Genomic DNA, 18599 nt, shown 5'->3' with positions numbered 1-18599 from the left:
GAGGTGGATTCTTACTTTAACGCATTTGAGAGAATTGCAGCTACTGTTAAGTGGCCTAGGCATATGTGGAGTTTGCTCCTCCAGTGTAAACTGAGCGGAAAAGCCCAGGAAGTGTGTGCAAGAAGCCTTTCGATAGATGAGAGTATGGACTATGACACTGTGAAAGCTACCATTTTGCGCGCCTACGAATTGGTTCCTGAGGCGTACAGGCAAAAATTTAGAACGGCACAGCGAGCTTCTCACCAATCATATGTCTCATTTGCGCAGGACAAGACTGTTCTCTTTAAAAAATGGTGTGCTGCTAATAAGTTAACAGACTTTGACCAGCTTCAAGATATGATTCTATTGGAAGAGTTTAAGCGGTGTGTCCCGGAGCGTATTGCTGTTTACCTAAATGAGCAAAAGATTGATAAAATCAGTCGAGCGGTGGTTGCTGCAGACGAATTTGAGTTAATCCATCGCGATACGTTTGGGGGCACACGACGCGAGTCTGGTGACCACCGGGGTAGAGGGGGTAGACCTGGGGGTAATCAGACAAGGCCTAGAGGCCAAGGGGAGGTTAACAGCGGTGGGAGAAGTGGTACTGTGGGGGATCGCAAGTGTTTCTACTGTAAGGAAAGCAATCATGTCCTTGCCCATTGCCCGGCATTGGCTGCAAGGGACGGGCAAGATCAGAGCCAGGAAGCCGGAAAGCGTTCATTTTGTACGTCCCGTGCCTCTGTGTCATCCGGAGACGGCTGTCTCCGGGCGAACAGAGACCGAGGAGTGTTTTGGGCCGTTCCTATTCAAAGGCACAGTTTCTCTGTGCGCTGATGACAAAGAACAAGTTCCCATCACCATTTTGCGTGATACGGGGGCAGCCCAAACGTTACAGAGTGTTTTGCCTCTCTCTGCTAGAAGCTCGTGTGGCTCTGATGCTGTAGTCCTGGGGGTGGGGATGAGCTCGACACGGGCACCTCTCCACAATGTTTTCCTACGCTCACCGCTAGTTACGGGCCTTGTGCAGGTTGGTGTGCGACGTAATTTGCCATTGGGTGGTATCGCTCTTATTTTGGGCAACGATTTGGCTGGTGACAAAGTTTTCCCCACTCTGGAGGTGACGGAAAACCCTGTAATTGTACATGATGTGCCTGCGGAGGTGCGAGCTGTTTTCCCTGCCTGCGCTGTTACCCGTGCACAGGCGGCGAAAAATAGCGAGGATTTCCGTGTGCAGGCAAAGCTGGATGGGAGCGAAGTTATGTTGGGTGACACCTTTTTCTGTAACGAGGAGTTTTGTGGTGCTCCGACCGTTACACGAAAGCAAAGGGCTGAGAATTTGTTGCCGGGAAAACCAGACTTTGTGTTTGATGTCAGGAAGGAGTCGTTTGCGGTCGCACAGCAGAAAGACCCATCGTTTGCTGGTTGCTGGGAGGCAGTTCGTTTGGGTGGGACGGACTGTGCCTATAGCACAGACGGCGGTGTCTTGGTGCGCAGGTGGCGCCCGCCTGCTGCTAGCGACGCAGATGACGATTGGCAAACGGTACAGCAAATTGTTGTCCCTCAAACGTTTCGTTCCAAAATCCTGAGCCTAGCTCATGACCATTTATCTGGTCATTTGGGTGTTCGGAAAACGTACCAACGTATCCTGCAGTATTTTTACTGGCCAGGATTGAAAACCGCTGTGTCTCATTTTTGTCGTTCCTGTCATGTGTGTCAAATGACAGGGAAACCGAATCAAGTGATTCCGCCGGCTCCGTTAAGGCCCATTGCTGCTATGGGTGAGCCGTTCGAGCGAATTGTCATTGACTGCGTGGGCCCATTGCCTAAAACGAAATCTGGCCATCGATTTTTGTTCACAATTATGTGTAGCGCGACGCGTTTTCCGGAGGCCGTCCCGCTGCGCACAATCACGGCGAAATCGGTGATTAAAGCCCTTGTTAATTTTTTTTCCATCTTCGGGATCGCTCGTATTCTCCAAAGTGATAACGGCTCTAATTTCACCTCAAAGGTATTTGCTCAAGTTATGGCATCCCTTGGCATCAAACACAATCGATCTTCTGCCTTTCATCCTGAGAGCCAGGGCGTTTTGGAACGTTGGCATTCTACGGTGAAAGGTACGTTGAAAAAGTATTGCTTTGAAACAGGGAGGCAGTGGGACGAGGGGTTACCTTTTATGCTGTTAGCTTTGAGAGAGTCTGTGCAGGAATCATTGGGTTTTAGCCCAGCAGAATTGGTGTTCGGCCACAATGTGCGGGGGCCGCTGTGTGTGTTCAGGGATGGGGTGCTTGACAAACCAGCCAGCCCTGCGATAAAAATATTGGATTATGTTGCGAAAGTCCGCACACGCCTGCACAAGGCTAGGGAACTTGCCCGTACTGCGTTGGGTGAGAGTCAGGAACAGATGAAGGTGCACTTTGACAGGAAGGCAGTTCAGAGGGAATTTGCGCTTGGAGAAAAAGTATTGGTTCTCCTACCGGTTCCTAGTTCGGCCTTCCAGTCTAAGTTCAGCGGACCGTATGTGGTGGAAAAAAAAGTCAGTGATACTGACTATGTAATTTCTACGCCAGAGCGTAGAAAGAAGAGCAGAGTGTGCCATGTTAATATGCTCAAACCCTATGTTAATCGACTGCCCACGGTGCCAGTAGCGGTGGCTACTGTGGCACCTGCTTGCCCCTCGCTCTACTCCCCTGAGAGCGACGGCTTGCACGTGAAAAACCCTGCTGGTGTGCGCTTACAAAATTCTGACGTACTGACAAATTTGTCTTCTTTTTTGGGTCATTTGGACGAGGGTGCCCGAGCTAGTGTTGTTGCTTTGATTAAAAGTAACCCTGGCTTGTTTTCGGACACGCTGAGTTGCACCACTGGTATTGTGCACGACGTGGATGTGACTAATCATGCTCCGATTAAGCAGCACGCGTACCGCGTTAATCCGACTAAGCGGGCGTTGCTGAAGAAGGAAATTGATTACTTATTGGAGAACGGGTTAGCGGTGCCCAGCTCCAGCGCGTGGAGCTCTCCTTGTATTCGGTGATTGCTGGCAGCAGTGGAGGGCCCGCCTCTGTTGCCTACAAAGGAACCGAGCAGACAGTCTTTGTCGAACCTGCCGCTTGCTGCTGTGTTCCCCACTGACCCGACCCTTTCCTTTTGGTTATTTATCTTGTGTTCTTGGCCTTAGGAAAGCCAACGTTTTGTTTAGTTCTGTTAGACCCTGTTTTGTTTCCCCTGTTATTATTTGCTTTGGTTAATTGGTTGTTTTTGGTCTGTAAGTAATCCTTGGTTTATTGTCTCTTTGTTGTGATTTGTTTGGTCCATGCCAACGTCAGGGAACGGCTATGCCGTCTCCCTTCCTTCTACCCTAGACTCTGTCTATATATAAACATTGCAGTATTTATCTTGACCTACTAAACTCGTAGCGACTATAGAGTCTAGAATCTATTTTTGCTACTGTTGTATTCTTGTTAAGAGAAGAAAACTCTGTAATTGTCCACATATTATCCTATGCACTTCGGTGCCACTGTAATAAATCACATCTATTTTTGCAACCTGGTATCTGAGTGCATAATGTTCGGCCTTTTGAGCCACTGGGTCGTAACAGTGTGTGTGTGTGTGTGTGTGTGTGTGTGTGTGTGTGTGTGTGTGTGTGTGTGTGTGTGTGTGTGTGTGTGTGTGTGTGTGTGTGTGTGTGTGTGTGTGTGTGTGTGTGTATCGAGCGCAAATCGTGCCACATGGACGTTGCTACACTCGCGCGCACGCATTCGATTTTATCTGTGTTGTACTGAACGCATGAACGTCTCCTGTCATTTTCAAATGGCTTTTGAATCAGAACGCGCAAACGTCGCCGGCACGCGTCCCTGTGTGCCTTCTCTTTTGTGCCTCACAGGGGAACGCGAGGTCGCGTAGTGTTAGGCGTTTGTGGCGAACGCATGTGTTAACGCACGCATACATCTAATGGCCATGTGGCCATCATGCGTGAGACGACACGGTCAAATGCAGCGCCGCCATGAACTGTACGCGTGATTGACTTGTTGCTCTGCTCTGGAACGCACGTGTGAGATGTGTGCCACCCATTTGATTCTCAGCGCTAAACCTGCGTGTGTGTGTGTAGACGTGTATATCAAATAAAACATCCAGACGTTCATGCGAGCATGCGTTGGTCTGTCTCCACTGTGGGTTCATGCTCTCTGTGCTCCTTGGCTGACGTAGCAAATTTGCTTTATATAGGCCTATTTGAATTGGGATAAAATACAGACCCTCAAGGACCACCGGTGGTCCTTTGGTGAGTTGGTGGTCCTGGTGGTCCCCCCCCCAAGGACCACCGTTGGCCAAGGACCACCGTTGGTCCTTGGGGGAAGTTCCAAGTGGTCCACAGCTAAATTATGGAGAGTTGTTAACCAAATGGATCTTTTAAATCTTTAGAGTATAAAGTGAAACCAAATAGATTTCGTTTCATTTTCTGGAAACACCCCGCCATTCCGAATATATTATTTATTATTATTTGGGCGATGATGTGATGTTGAAATGTAACTTTCAGATCAGCGCATGCATGAGTCACGGCCTTGCGCCCTGCTGGTTGGGACTAATATATTAAGTAGAAGTGTGTTGTGTTTATGGACTAAAATAACAGATGCTGGTTATTTTATTTGTTTTGCCCATTTTTATATTTGCATTTTAACCAAATGTTTTAATCCTTGACTGATTGAGACTATACATATTTCGTTAATTTATTTATATTTATTTATTTATTTATTTAACTGTTTTTGTTTTGTTTGGTGTTCCTAAGTTGAGCCCTTCGGAATGGCTGCCTTCTGGTTAAGTTGTCAGTTAAATTGCTTTATTTATTATTTGTTTAGTTCTGTTCAGTTATGTTGTGTTTAGACCTTTATTTCGTTATTTGTTTGTTTTGTTTATTTAACTTCAGCTCTGAGCAGCGGCCTGGCCTGCCGGGCTCAATTTGTCACGCACATGTCGGGCTTTGGGCTGGGTCGGGCTTGAGAAAAATAAATAAAGAAAAAAATTGGCAAGATCTGTGCTTTGCATCCCGGCCAGCAGCAGTTCCAGTGAACGGGTTTTCAGCGCTGCGGGCAGAACCATCTCCGAGCGAAGGACATCGTTGAACGATTTTCTTCATCACAATTTATAAGATCGGTGAGTACAGCCTAGCCTTTAACTGTTGGCAATATATACCCAATGGCCAACGTAGAATGTAGTCATCTTGGTCTCTTGTGATCTTATCATTTATTTATAAATGTATTTTATTTAATTTCAGCTGCTTGCTGTCTGATTGGATTATTCGCCGGTGCGGCCTCCCGGCGCGGCCTTGCGCCCAGCGCTGGATTTTTGGGACTATTAAACTGAACGAATAAGTGTTGATTCATAGAAAGAAAAGTGCTGTGTTACGGACTAAAATAACAAATGCTGTTTATTTTATTTGTTTAGCCTATTTATATACTTTAATTTAACCAGGGAATGGGAATGTTTCGTTGCTTGACTGATTAAGGCTATTCATTCTAATATTTTATACACATACTTAACTTGAGATTGTTTATTTTAATTGCACAAATGTCGCACAACGCAAACTCAAAGGATTGTTCATTGTTAAATTGTCCTCGGGAGTCGGGACCTGTTTCACAATTGAATAAAGACAGTTGGAAAGGGGTATCATGTCTCTGTTCTTCACCAATATTTAAAATGTAATGAAAACAAAAGGCCGCCGCTACACGCACTCTGCAATTAAGCTTGTTTAGAAAAATGTCGGTCTTCGGGCCGGGCCGGTCTCCAATTGTCAATTATGTATCGGGCTTTGGGTTAGGGTTAGGTTACATTAGATTTCTGACCATTCTGGCCGCCTCCTCCCCTCATTGATTTAATTTCTGATCACCCCTCCCTCCATCGCACATAGTGTATTATTTGTGAGGAGTTGCTCACATTTAGATGAAAGGAAAGTGCTTCTGGAGTCACTTGTATATCATATATAGGCTATAGGCTAATATAATATAGGCCGATGTGTGGGTCTCTCGCCCTAGCTCGCGCGCGCTGCTCTCTGTGCCAAATCATGTCCAAATGGAGACGCTTTTGCGCAGCGAGTGAGCCAGCGGAGGGCAAGACGAGGGGCAGAGAGAGAGAGAGAGAGAGAGAGAGAGAGAGAGACGTTGTCCTCTTCGTAGATATTCATATCTTGCTAAAGTATTTTCTGTCTGGTTTATTGCTGGTAGATTTTGCGAGACAATCCCGCCGCCGCTGGTTTTATTTTTTGATTGCCCGTTTACGAACGTTGACCGCTGATAAATAGGCTAATGCGGCGCTTGCGGGGGTCCTGCGGTTACACACAGGGAGATGGAGGAGGCATTATTATGCAGCTTGGATACATTCATGTCCCTGGACAGACGTGCACGGACGATTCCTTGTTTCGGATGACAAAGTGCAGTGCGAGCGCAAACGTATCAATTAAATATGCAAGAATGTGGCAACTTCACCCCTCCCATTCGCACGACTAAACCGAATTATATTATGAGAATGTGGCCTCACCATTTAGGCCTACTGCTAATCTGCATAGATTCTCTGCCATTCCGCCATTTTTTTTGTACCATGCATGTTCCAAGCTCCTCCATGCTCCGGTTTAGATAACTACTGTACAACGCATTTGCCCTTCGCAATAGGGCCAGGTCTGTCTGTCTGTCTGTCTGTCTGTCTGTCTGTCACGCAGCAATGCATGCATGCGCTCAGCGGAGAGGCAGCCCCTTGCCTAGTTAGTAAAGCCTGGTGTGCGAGGTTACCTAGTTAGTAGTATAGTAATAAGGGTAATAATAACCCCTCCCCCTCTCTCTCTTTCCTTTAGTTGTCTTGTTATAGGCATATAGGCATAAAACGTACGGCTAAAGTGGATCAATGGATGTTTTATAATATAATAGGCCTAATCATATCTTTTAATTACCTCAACATTTTACTTGAGTATACAGTATAAGTAAATCTACTTAGTTACTTTGCCCCACTGCGCCCAGTGAGAGCAGAGAGAGAGAGAGAGAGAGAGAGAGAGATCTCGGCAAGCGCCGAGGTCCATTTGGTTACCAACTGTCCAACTCCATCATTAATAAGCTGGGGATTGTGGACCACCTCAAGCCTCAAGGACCACTGGTGGTATTTGAAGCAGATGATCAGATCGTGCAAAACTCGGAATACCCCGAAACGCTTTGCGTGGTGTCACAGGCGAGAGAGATGAAGCAGGGATCCCCACAACCTTCATAGATTCCATATAGTTTCATTGTTTGACAGCACAATCATTTTTTTTGCGCAGCCTCCTCGCCAGCATGGTGCTTTAAAACGGCGAAATTAAACAAATATAGGCCTATTCGCTATATAAATATTTTGTTCGTGGGCCTGTGTTTCGCCGTTAATAGTTCTCCTTGGCTTTATTTATTTTTTCCTATAGGCCTACGCCAATGTAATGTGCACAGGAGTATTTTAGTTGCACAAAAAACAACCGCTCGCCCAGAACGAACCAACGGCGCAGTACAAAACCAAGGCAGGCAGGGTCCATTTGGTTTCATTTTACGCTCTCAAGAGTTAAGGGTCTATATAGTTCCGTTTGGTTACTCTCCATATTTTAACTGGAGATCACCTGCATGGAAACCCTAACCCCTCAAGGACCAACACAGCACTGGTGGTCCCCGGACCACTGGTTGAGACCCACTGCTGTAGACTCAATATACTGTAATCATATCGAACAAAAATAAATACCCTATGAATTCAATGAAATGTCGGCTTGACAAGTGTAACGCTGACACTGCATGTGTAATGGATGTGTAATGAATGGATGGATGAAATAATAAAATGTACTTTTCATCATGTCTGTTGCTAAGGTATGGCAACATGACTGGTGTCTTGCACGCACGCGAGGGCGCGCGTGCAAGACACCAGTCATGTTGCCATACCTTAGCTTTTGCTGAACTGACGCCACTGGTAAACCCCGACTCTGCAGGGTCTCCAGCGAACAAGACAGCGCTGATTTGGGACAAGCGCTAGAGCTGCAGGCAGCTCGCCCCGTGTTGCGTATCTATAGCAGATATACAAGCTCATAGCGTGGTGAATTGCGTGAGCTTGTAGCTCTGATATTTTCAACGCGCGTCACCATCGTACGACGAATAGGGCCTAGGCTGATTTTTAACAGCACACAGCACACAGCACAGAAGAAGCAGCCCGCACGCTCACCCTTCGGGATTTAAACCACGCTGACAGATCATGATACAAAAATTATGATTTGTTTTAATGGTTGTAGCCTACTACTTTAACCAAATAATAATAAGAATAATAGGCTTAAATCTGATAAAATAGCCCAAAGGGAGCCACATGATAAAATAGCCTAGGCCTATATAAGGGAGACATTTTCCCAGCCGGTCACAGTGTCCGGTGCCGGTGGACTTTATAATTACCGGCCAATTAAACATTTTAACGGTCAATGGCACAACGTATGCTTCGCCAATATCTTTATATATACAGACAGACAGACAGACATAGAGAGAGGGGGGGGGGGGGAGAGAGAGAGAGAGAGAGAGAGAGAGAGAGAGAGAGAGAGAGAGAGAGAGAGAGAGAGAGAGAGAGAGAGAGAGAGAGGTAATGTTCATGAATCATGGAGACTTGTAGAGGATTGATTGAATAGCCATTAGACACCTGGCACCCCCTCAAGAACCACTGGGGGGCCCCGGACCACTGGTTGAAATCCACTGTCAGTAAGAAAGTAATGACGTGCTGCCGTGCATATCACCGAAAAAAAAAAAAAAAAAGAAAAAGTAGGCCTATACCTCTGCCCCCATGAAAGTCAGGCAAGACTGACGTTAACCTTTATTTTATTTAGAACATAAGATGAAACCAAATGGACCCTGTGTTCATGAATGAGTTAGAGCTTAAAATAGTGAAAGTCGGAAAAAATGCATAACGCACCAATGGATGCGAGCGAGGCAGCAAGTGGAGTAGACTACAGAGGCGCACATGGGTATGGTAGCTACCGTACCTTGATTACAGGAGAAAATAATAAAATGTACTTCTTAAAATGAATTCATCATGCTTGTTGCTAAGTATTGGCAACATGACTGGTGTATTGCATGAGTGCCTTCCTTCACACGTGCAAAACAACAGCCATGTTACCATACCTTAGCATTTGCAGAACTGACGCTGCTGGCGGGATCGCGCAGCCGAGGAGGAGGAGGAGGAGGGCCTATTCGTGGACTCTTTTCATTCTGTCTGTCTGTCAGCATATTCATTACATTACTCCGTGTGAGTAGCCTAATGGCAAAGCATCTGGATAAATCACTGTCTGTCTGTCTGTCTGTCTGTCTGTCTGTCTGTCTGTCTGTCTGTCTGTCTGTCTGTCTGTCTTCCTTCCACACTGTGTGGACAAATTGAATGAATTTTGATATTTTTATAAATGAATTAATAGGCCTACTGTCATTGCATTTCCATTTTTCAATTATACACCGAATAGCGCAATTAAGTAGGCCTAGGTCAACGAGTCAACCCAATTAGCACTCCCGCAGCTGGTCTGATTGGACTCTGACCAGCTCTGCGCTTCTCAAAGTTACATTAGATCATTTAAACCATTGTGGCATTATTCTCAGCCAACTAATGATAGTCTATTCTGCATTCTGGTTGTCGTCACCCCAAATAATGGATTACTTCTTCATATAATTAATATAGGATATAATGCAGCAGCACTCTTTATGTGCAAAGCCCTCTTCTATAATGATCAGATTCATTTTTACCCACAACAGAGTAAAATATATTTAAACTCTTAGGTCTGCATTGTTAAATGCAACGGAACAGGCAACAATAGTGGATGGCAATGGCATAGAATTGAATGGTTTGGTCTGTATTTGAACTGGAATGAGTTACTGCTTAAAACGAATACAATTAAACCATTGATATAAGAATCACTGTACATTTAAGTAGTCTAATAGGGTGCGCATTTTTATCATTTGTGACCACTAGGGGGAAAAGTGGCGCTGTTTTAATTAATGCATAAATTAATGATTAAATTAAATTAATTGAATAAATTAATGATTAAATTAAAATATTTTAATTGTTGCATAAATTAATGATTAAATTACATTTATTTAATTAATGTATTCATAATTATATTTTGTGGTTTTATATAGTTTTATATTGTGGTGAGAGATAGAGTGAAGGAGAGAGAGCAGAGTGTGGGTTTGTGAGTGCTTCATGTGCCTGTCTGCATAGTTGAGCAACGTTGCTGTGCAACTTCTGGCCAACTGCCAGGTGATGTGCAACTCCTTACAGCATTATTGAGGGGTTGTCAAAAAGACTGATCTACACAGCTGGGCCTGTGGGGTGGGGTAAGGGATTAAACTTGCATTAAGTGCCTGGGTGCGTGTGTGTGTATGTAAACAGTTATAACTAATCATCTACAAGCTCACAACATTGCACAGTGACATTGTATGTATTATCTATGTCATATTCAGAGTGGTATTACTTACCAGAAAGTGTTGGACATTGATACGGCGAGAAATGGTACTGCAAGCTGCGAAGGCTTAATTGTTAAATTGTTTAATTTGTGTGTTTGCATGTTAATGATGAGAGAGAGAGCAGAGAGAAGAGGAAGTGTGGGCCTGTGTGAGTGCTTCATGTGCCTGTCTGCATAGTTGAGCAACGTTGCTGTGCAACTTCTGGCCATCTGCCAGGTGATGTGCAACTCCTTGCAGCATTATTGAGGGGGTTGTCAAAAAGACTGATCTACACAGCTGGGCCTGAGGGGGGTTAGTTAATAGTTATTGTACAACTTCTAGATCAACTGTGTCTGTGCATCTGTCTGCAACATTTATAGCAGCAGTGTGTGTGTGTAACTCTTTGCGACATTATTGCGGAGATGGTAGTGCAGGGCTGAAGTCTTCCATTCTAACGTGATGCAAGCAGTGTATCATAGTAAATGATATAATTAGATGTACCAAACATGTATCATTGGATTACATTGTATAATCGGTGTAACCATTGTTGTCTAAAAGACTGATCTACACATCAGGGGGTGTTTTTTCATATATTTAATTCTTGCAGATTGGCTATTTTGTCCCCCTACACCAAACCTCTTTGCGAAAATAGCCAATCTGCAAGCTCACAACGTCTCATGGTATGCATGTAGATCTGCTATTTTTGTGTACAGTTCTACAGTGTTAATATAAAATGATTGGAAGCTTTTGAGGACCCCCTTTACTAACTCTGAAGCCCTTAGTTGATATTAAACCTACATTATAATTTAGTTTCATCTACACCTGTGATTTCAAAACCCTTCCACCCATGCATAGTCATATTGGGTACTGTATGACAGGGTGCACAAATATATTTCCTTATCAAGGTATCTAATTACCCTTATCTGACCCCCCACAGATGACACCAAGAGGGTACTCTATATCTTTATCTCTGATCATACAAGCAGTAGCTGATCTGTCATTTGAAAGTGTTACACGACAATCAGTCATTCGATAAAACAATGTGTTTATACATAAGATATTTAAAAGGGTAAACAAAAATTAAATCATGTGTAAAAGTAGGTGAAATAACTACATGTTGTACCAAGTGCCCCCATCTCTGGTTAGTTAATCCTAAACTTCCTCATTTTTCACAAGTCTTCTTATCTACAGTACTCTACTGACTGTATCTCTTATCACACTAACATTAGGTAACCTGTTATTTGAAAGCTTCTCATAACTAATCAGCCATTCGATAAAATATAATGTGATCATAGGCCATACCATGGTTTTATAGGGTAAAAGAAATAAAATCAAGTGTAAAAGTAGGTGAAATAACTACATATGTTGTACCAAGTCCCCCCTACTCTGCTTAGCAAAACACTTAAAGATCTGTTATACTGTTAATTAGCAATTGATGAAAGCATGATCAGGTAGTTTCAAAGTAAGAGGATAGCGCTGTTTTAAATAGTTGAAAGGAAGTTGTTGATCTAATATGAACATTACCTATTAAAAGGTACCAACCTACAAGCTCACAACGCCTCACGGCGCGACACAATATGTACTTGTAGATCTGCTATTTTAGGCATTTGTAAGAATCATGGCTTCTAGAGATGATAAAGGTTCGTCTGTTACCATTGATCATTGCAGTGCTAATGATTTAATGCTTAGGGTTGGGGGTTAAGATGAAATGAATTAAATGATCTGAAAGTGTGTGTGTGTTTGTGCAACTGTTGGCCAACTTTATTCTGAGCTAAAAACTGATAGTGTATTGTCATGGTAGGGGGGTGGCTTATTATGAGAGGGTGTGTGTATGCTGTGATGATAAAGGTTTGTCTGCATAGTTGATGCAATGTGTTGCAAGTAGAATGTGCAACTTCTGGCCAACGGTTGTGTATTGTGGAATGACAGCACATACAGTAGCAATCTACTCTAACCCTCTGTAACTATTTGATATTAAACGCACATTAAAGTGTGTTGTCATGGTATAGTTGATGCAACGTGAGGCAACCAGAATGTGCAACTTCTGGCCAACTGCCATTGTTTATGCTACTCCTTGTAGATGTGCAACTGTTGACCAACTGCCATAGTGATTGCCATGACAAGAGTCACCCATGTCTATGTGAGTGGTCACTAGTGGTACTGCATCTGTGCTGTAACAGTATTATAGGCTTGAGGGATGTCCCTGTTGAATAATATACTGAAAATATAGTCTGCCTTATCACTAAACGCAGCCATAGTGGTCAGAACTGGTACTACACATGACATTGTATTAATATTACAAAATGATGATGGGTAGCAGGTGGGTGGATTTGTTATTGTCCATGATATGGTCATAGGAACATGTGTGTACTGCAGTGGTAAAATACTATTTGTATTGTCCATTAATAATTACATTTGCTTGCAGCTTGTAGATTGTTATTTTGAGTACCAGCTTGTAGACGGGCTATTTTGAACCCATAGGCTAACAGCTTGTAGATGTGTTATTTTGGGGTAATACCTTGCCTATCTATTATTTTCACTGGGGGGGTGATGTTTGAAAGTATTATTTGCATGAGGAAATCATGTTGAATAATATATTGGAATATGGTGTGATTTATTCATGGATTCGTTGGGTTGTGACTAGGGGGATTATTTGCGTGGTCAGTAGTTGTATCTATAAAATAATAAATGTATTTCTCATTAACATTACAAAATGAGAGAGGAACCCAACTTGTAGATCGGCTATTTTCACTAGTATGACTGACTCTACTACTGGTAATACACATGACAATGTCCTAATATTACAAAGAATTATAGAGTGTCAGCTTTGTAGATCTGCTATTTTAACTTTTTCTGTGATATATTCTTAACATAAATGTGTATGGTTTGGTTGGTATAATCTCTAATCAAATGATAACATAAGCACTAAAGCCACCATAATGTTAAAATTGAAAATGATCAACCAGTTACTGTTTTATTCAACCAGTCAGATCATTTTGTTACATGTCAATTCCCTATAGGTCTATTAATTCTTACCAGGCTACTGACTGTCTCCACAGAGTATTGGTAAATGAGGGGCTTTTCTATTATGTTTATCTGATATTAACCCCCCAATGGTCTCAGTTACAACTATCGACCCATCCCATAACAAACAAGTTACAATTATACCAACAAGGCAATGACAGATTGAAAATAACCTTATATTAGTGTTTTAACCACTTGAATCCCAAATTGGTAAAAGATACCTGTTACAGGCAGTCTGTGAGAAAACTAGTTTACTCTTTTTGTGTGAACAAATCTCAACAGCCCCAAATATGGGGTATCACTGTGTTTAAACCTTATGATATGCAAGAGACTAACCATGTTCATTCGATTTACATTATATTCACTAAAACATCCCATTACATGAATATGTTAACATTTTTAAAGTTTTTGTGACATTAGTCCAATACACTGAAAACATTTATTTGTTATAGTATATTATCTATAGATGGGTTAAAAGACTAGGTGTTCCTTAAATTGTACAACATATTGCGTATAATCTAAATATTTAACTATACATACAGCATCATAACCCATAGCATGTTGCCACAGCACATATTGTACGCTATTATATGCTATATGGTAGGCTGATGTGATAGGACATAATGTAATTACTGTAGATAGAATTTATGTATAATGCTATGCATTGGGATACAACCTATACTGCATAGTCTAAATGTACAGATTTCAGATTTTTTTTTCTCTTTGGTTAATCAGGACACCGGAGCTAAATGGCAAATGTTATCCATATTGCATGGGGCCCAGAGGGTGGTTATCTACAAAGCTTAGCTATAGGTGACAGACCTGATACATTAGGTGGCTATGAGAAAACTATTTTGCTCTTTTTGTGAACAAATCTCAAACAGCATAGATATGAGGACTGATTGTCTGTGTATTCATGTAATGTGTAATGATGCTTATTTCAGATGGAATTGCAAACCCATCATACCGGCCTTTTTATGAAATTATGTGTCAGATGTACTCATGGAACACTAAGTTGACAGTAGTAGGGGGTATAGTTATATATGATAGGCTGAATCACTAACAAAGATTTGTGTATTCGTTGTAAGTTGCTGGGGATAGGGAGATCACATATTATTTTGTGACAAACAATGAATCTGAGTATGTAAAAGCGGTATCCATATGAATTTCATCAAATGTCCCATACATCCCCAATATTTTACCTATCATACACATTTTGATACGGTACATTTTCAGTATAGTGTATGTCTAAGATGACTATTTAGTGTGTTTTAAAACAATTTTAAAACAATTATTCATTGCACTTATAAAATAGCCCACAATATTCTGAAGTGTGAGGTATAATAGTCTTTGAATCAACACATACGTGTCTCCAAGCTCCTCAAGTCCCCAATAGTTTGCTGATCAGCAAAACTTTATCACAGGACACATAATGTGCTATAGTTTTGAATATTACAACTGACATAGATATGAGGTATGAAGGATTCGCTATTCAATGCTACCTGTCTATTTTGATCTAACTAGTGTTTCTCCCCATACAATTTGAATAAAACATGGCCCTCATACACTTCAACATAACTAAACAACCCCGTACACCATCAACAAAACATAAAACTTGCAAACAAAATAGAATCACCACTAAAACGCACAAAACATAAAACTTTGCCACATAACACAAATATCTAAAACATAACCACTAAGAATTGCATTCACCACTAAAACGCACAAAACCTAGAACTTTACCACATAACAAAAATATTTAAAACATAACACCACCAAGAATTTCAACCACCACTAAAACGCACAAAACATAAAACTTTGCAACATAACAGAAACATTTTACAAAAATAACACCACTAAGAATTTCATTCACCACTAAAACGCTCAAAAACATAAAACTTTGTCACATAAAAAAAATATTTAAAACATAACACCACTAAGAATTTCATTCACCACTAAAACGCTCAAAAACATAAAACTTTGTCACATAAAAAAATATTTAAAACATAGCCACTAAGAATTTCAATCACCACTAAAACGCACAAAACAAAACTTTGCCACATAACAAAAATATTTAAAACATAACACCACTAAGAATTTCAACCACCACTAAAACGCACAAAACAAAACTTTGCCACATAACAAAAATATTTAAAACATAACACCACTAAGAATTTCAACCACCACTAAAACGCACAAAACATAAAACTGTGCCACATAACAAAAATATTTAAAACATAACACCACTAAGAATTTCAATCACCACTAAAACGCACAAAACAAAACTTTGTCACATAACAAAAATATTTAAAACATAACACCACTAAGAATTTCAATCACCACTAAAACGCACAAAACATAAAACTTTGCAACATAACAGAAACATTTTACAAAAATAACACCACTATGAATTTCATTCAACACTAAAACGCACAAAACATACAACTTTGCAACATAACAGAAAAATAACACCACTAAGAATTTAATTCAACACTAAAACACACAAAACATAAAACTTTGCCACATAACAAAAATATTTAAAACATAACACCACTAAGAATTTCAATCACCACTAAAACGCACAAAACATAAAACTTTGTAACATAACAAAAATATTTAAAAAATAACACCACTAAGAATTTCAATCACCATTAAAACGCACAAAACATAAAACTTTGTAACATAACAAAAATATTAAAAAAATAACACCACTAAGAATTTCATTCAACACTAAATGCACAAAACATACAACTTTGCAACATAACAGAAAATATTTAAAAAAAATTAACACCACTAAGAATTTCAATCACCACTAAAACGCACAAAACATACAACTTTGCAACATAACAGAAAATATTTACAAAAATAACTACTATGAATTTCAACCACCATATAAACGCACACAGCATTAAACTTTACCACATAACAAACATTATTTAAAAATAACACCATTAAGAATTTCATTCAACACTAAAACGCAAAAAACATACAACTTTGCAGCATAACAGAAAAAAATATTACAAAAATAACATCACTAAGAATTCCAATCACCACTAAAACGCACATCATAAAACTTTGCAGCATAACCGAAAAAATATGACAAAAATTTCAACCAGCACTAAAACACAAAACAAAACATCAAATAGTATAAAATAACATCACTAAGAATTTCAATCACCACTAAAACACACAAAACATAACACTTTGCAACATAACAGCAAATATTAAAAAAATAATACCACTAAGAATTTCAACTACCACTAAACACTTTTCCACATAACAAAATATTACAAAAATAACAACAATAAGAATTTCAACCATAACCAAAACATAAAACCTTAGCCATGTAACAGAAAATATTACAAAAATAACAACCCTAAGAATTTTCAACCAGAACCAAAACGCACAAAACATAAAATATTGTCACATAACAGAAAATATTACAAAAATAACAACATTAAGAATTTTCAACCAGAACCAAAACATAAAACCTTTGCCATGTAACAGAAAAATATTTAAAAAAAATAACACCACTAAGAATTGCGACTGTCACTAAAACGCACAAAATATAAAACTAAGCAAACATAACAGAAAATATATAGCAACCCTAAGAATTTACAACCAGAACTAAAACGCACAAAACATAGAACTTTGTAACATAACAGAAAATATTAAAAAATAATACCACTAAGAATCGCGACTATCACTAAAACGCACAACACATGAAACTTTGCAGCCTAACAGAAAATATATAACAACCCTAAGAATTTCAATTACCACTAAAACGCACAAAACATAACACTTTGCCACATAACAGAAAAAAACAGCTAATATTAAAAAATAACATCACTTAGAATTCCAACGAGCACAAAACCAAACAAAAACAGCAAATATTGCAAACGTCACTGAGAATTAGAACTAACACAAAACCAAACAAAAACAGCAAATATTGCAAAAATAACATCACAGAGAATCACAACTAACACAAAAACAAACAAAACTAATATTACTGCACAAACACCTCTAAGAAAATTTAAACTAGCACAAATCAGACAAAAATAACAGCACTGAGAATTTCAACTAACACCATAACACACAAAACAAAACTTTACATCATAAGGGTCATACAGGGGCTACATAATATGTCCAGGACATGTCGACAAAAGGAACAGAGACATGACTGAGACATCTAGATTACGCTCTACAACTATTGCACAGTCACTAGTTTTCTACTTATTTTACAAATGGTATTGTTCATCTGTGGATTTTTAGATAAAAAACATATTTTTGGGTCAAAGGGGGACTCTCTCTCTCATACATAATATCTCTGAATCTCTCTCCAATACAATTTCACTCATAATTTCTCTATTTTTTTCTCCTCTAAACTATAACAACTAGCAAACATATCTAACATGGCTGTGCCCAGTACATCATTACATCCAAATCGGAGACATATAATACGTAGGTGAGTTGAATTGTAACATGGATGATATTACATGTACAAATCTTTTCATCTTTGTACATGTAATATCATCCATGTTACAATTCAACTCACCTACGTATTATATGTCCCCGATTTGGATGTAATGATGTACTGGGCACAGCCATGTTAGATATGTTTGCTAGTTGTTATAGTTTAGAGGAGAAAAAAATAGAGAAATTATGAGTGAAATTGTATTGGAGAGAGATTCAGAGATATTATGTATGAGAGAGAGAGTCCCCCTTTGACCCAAAAATATGTTTTTTATCTAAAAATCCACAGATGAACAATACCATTTGTAAAATAAGTAGAAAACTAGTGACTGTGCAATAGTTGTAGAGCGTAATCTAGATGTCTCAGTCATGTCTCTGTTCCTTTTGTCGACATGTCCTGGACATATTATGTAGCCCCTGTATGACCCTTATGATGTAAAGTTTTGTTTTGTGTGTTATGGTGTTAGTTGAAATTCTCAGTGCTGTTATTTTTGTCTGATTTGTGCTAGTTTAAATTTTCTTAGAGGTGTTTGTGCAGTAATATTAGTTTTGTTTGTTTTTGTGTTAGTTGTGATTCTCTGTGATGTTATTTTTGCAATATTTGCTGTTTTTGTTTGGTTTTGTGTTAGTTCTAATTCTCAGTGACGTTTGCAATATTTGCTGTTTTTGTTT

Source organism: Nannobrachium achirus (genome assembly GCF_963921795.1).
Source record: "Nannobrachium achirus genome assembly, chromosome: 7".
Lineage (NCBI taxonomy): Eukaryota > Metazoa > Chordata > Actinopteri > Myctophiformes > Myctophidae > Nannobrachium > Nannobrachium achirus.
This window is presented reverse-complemented; position numbering follows the sequence as displayed.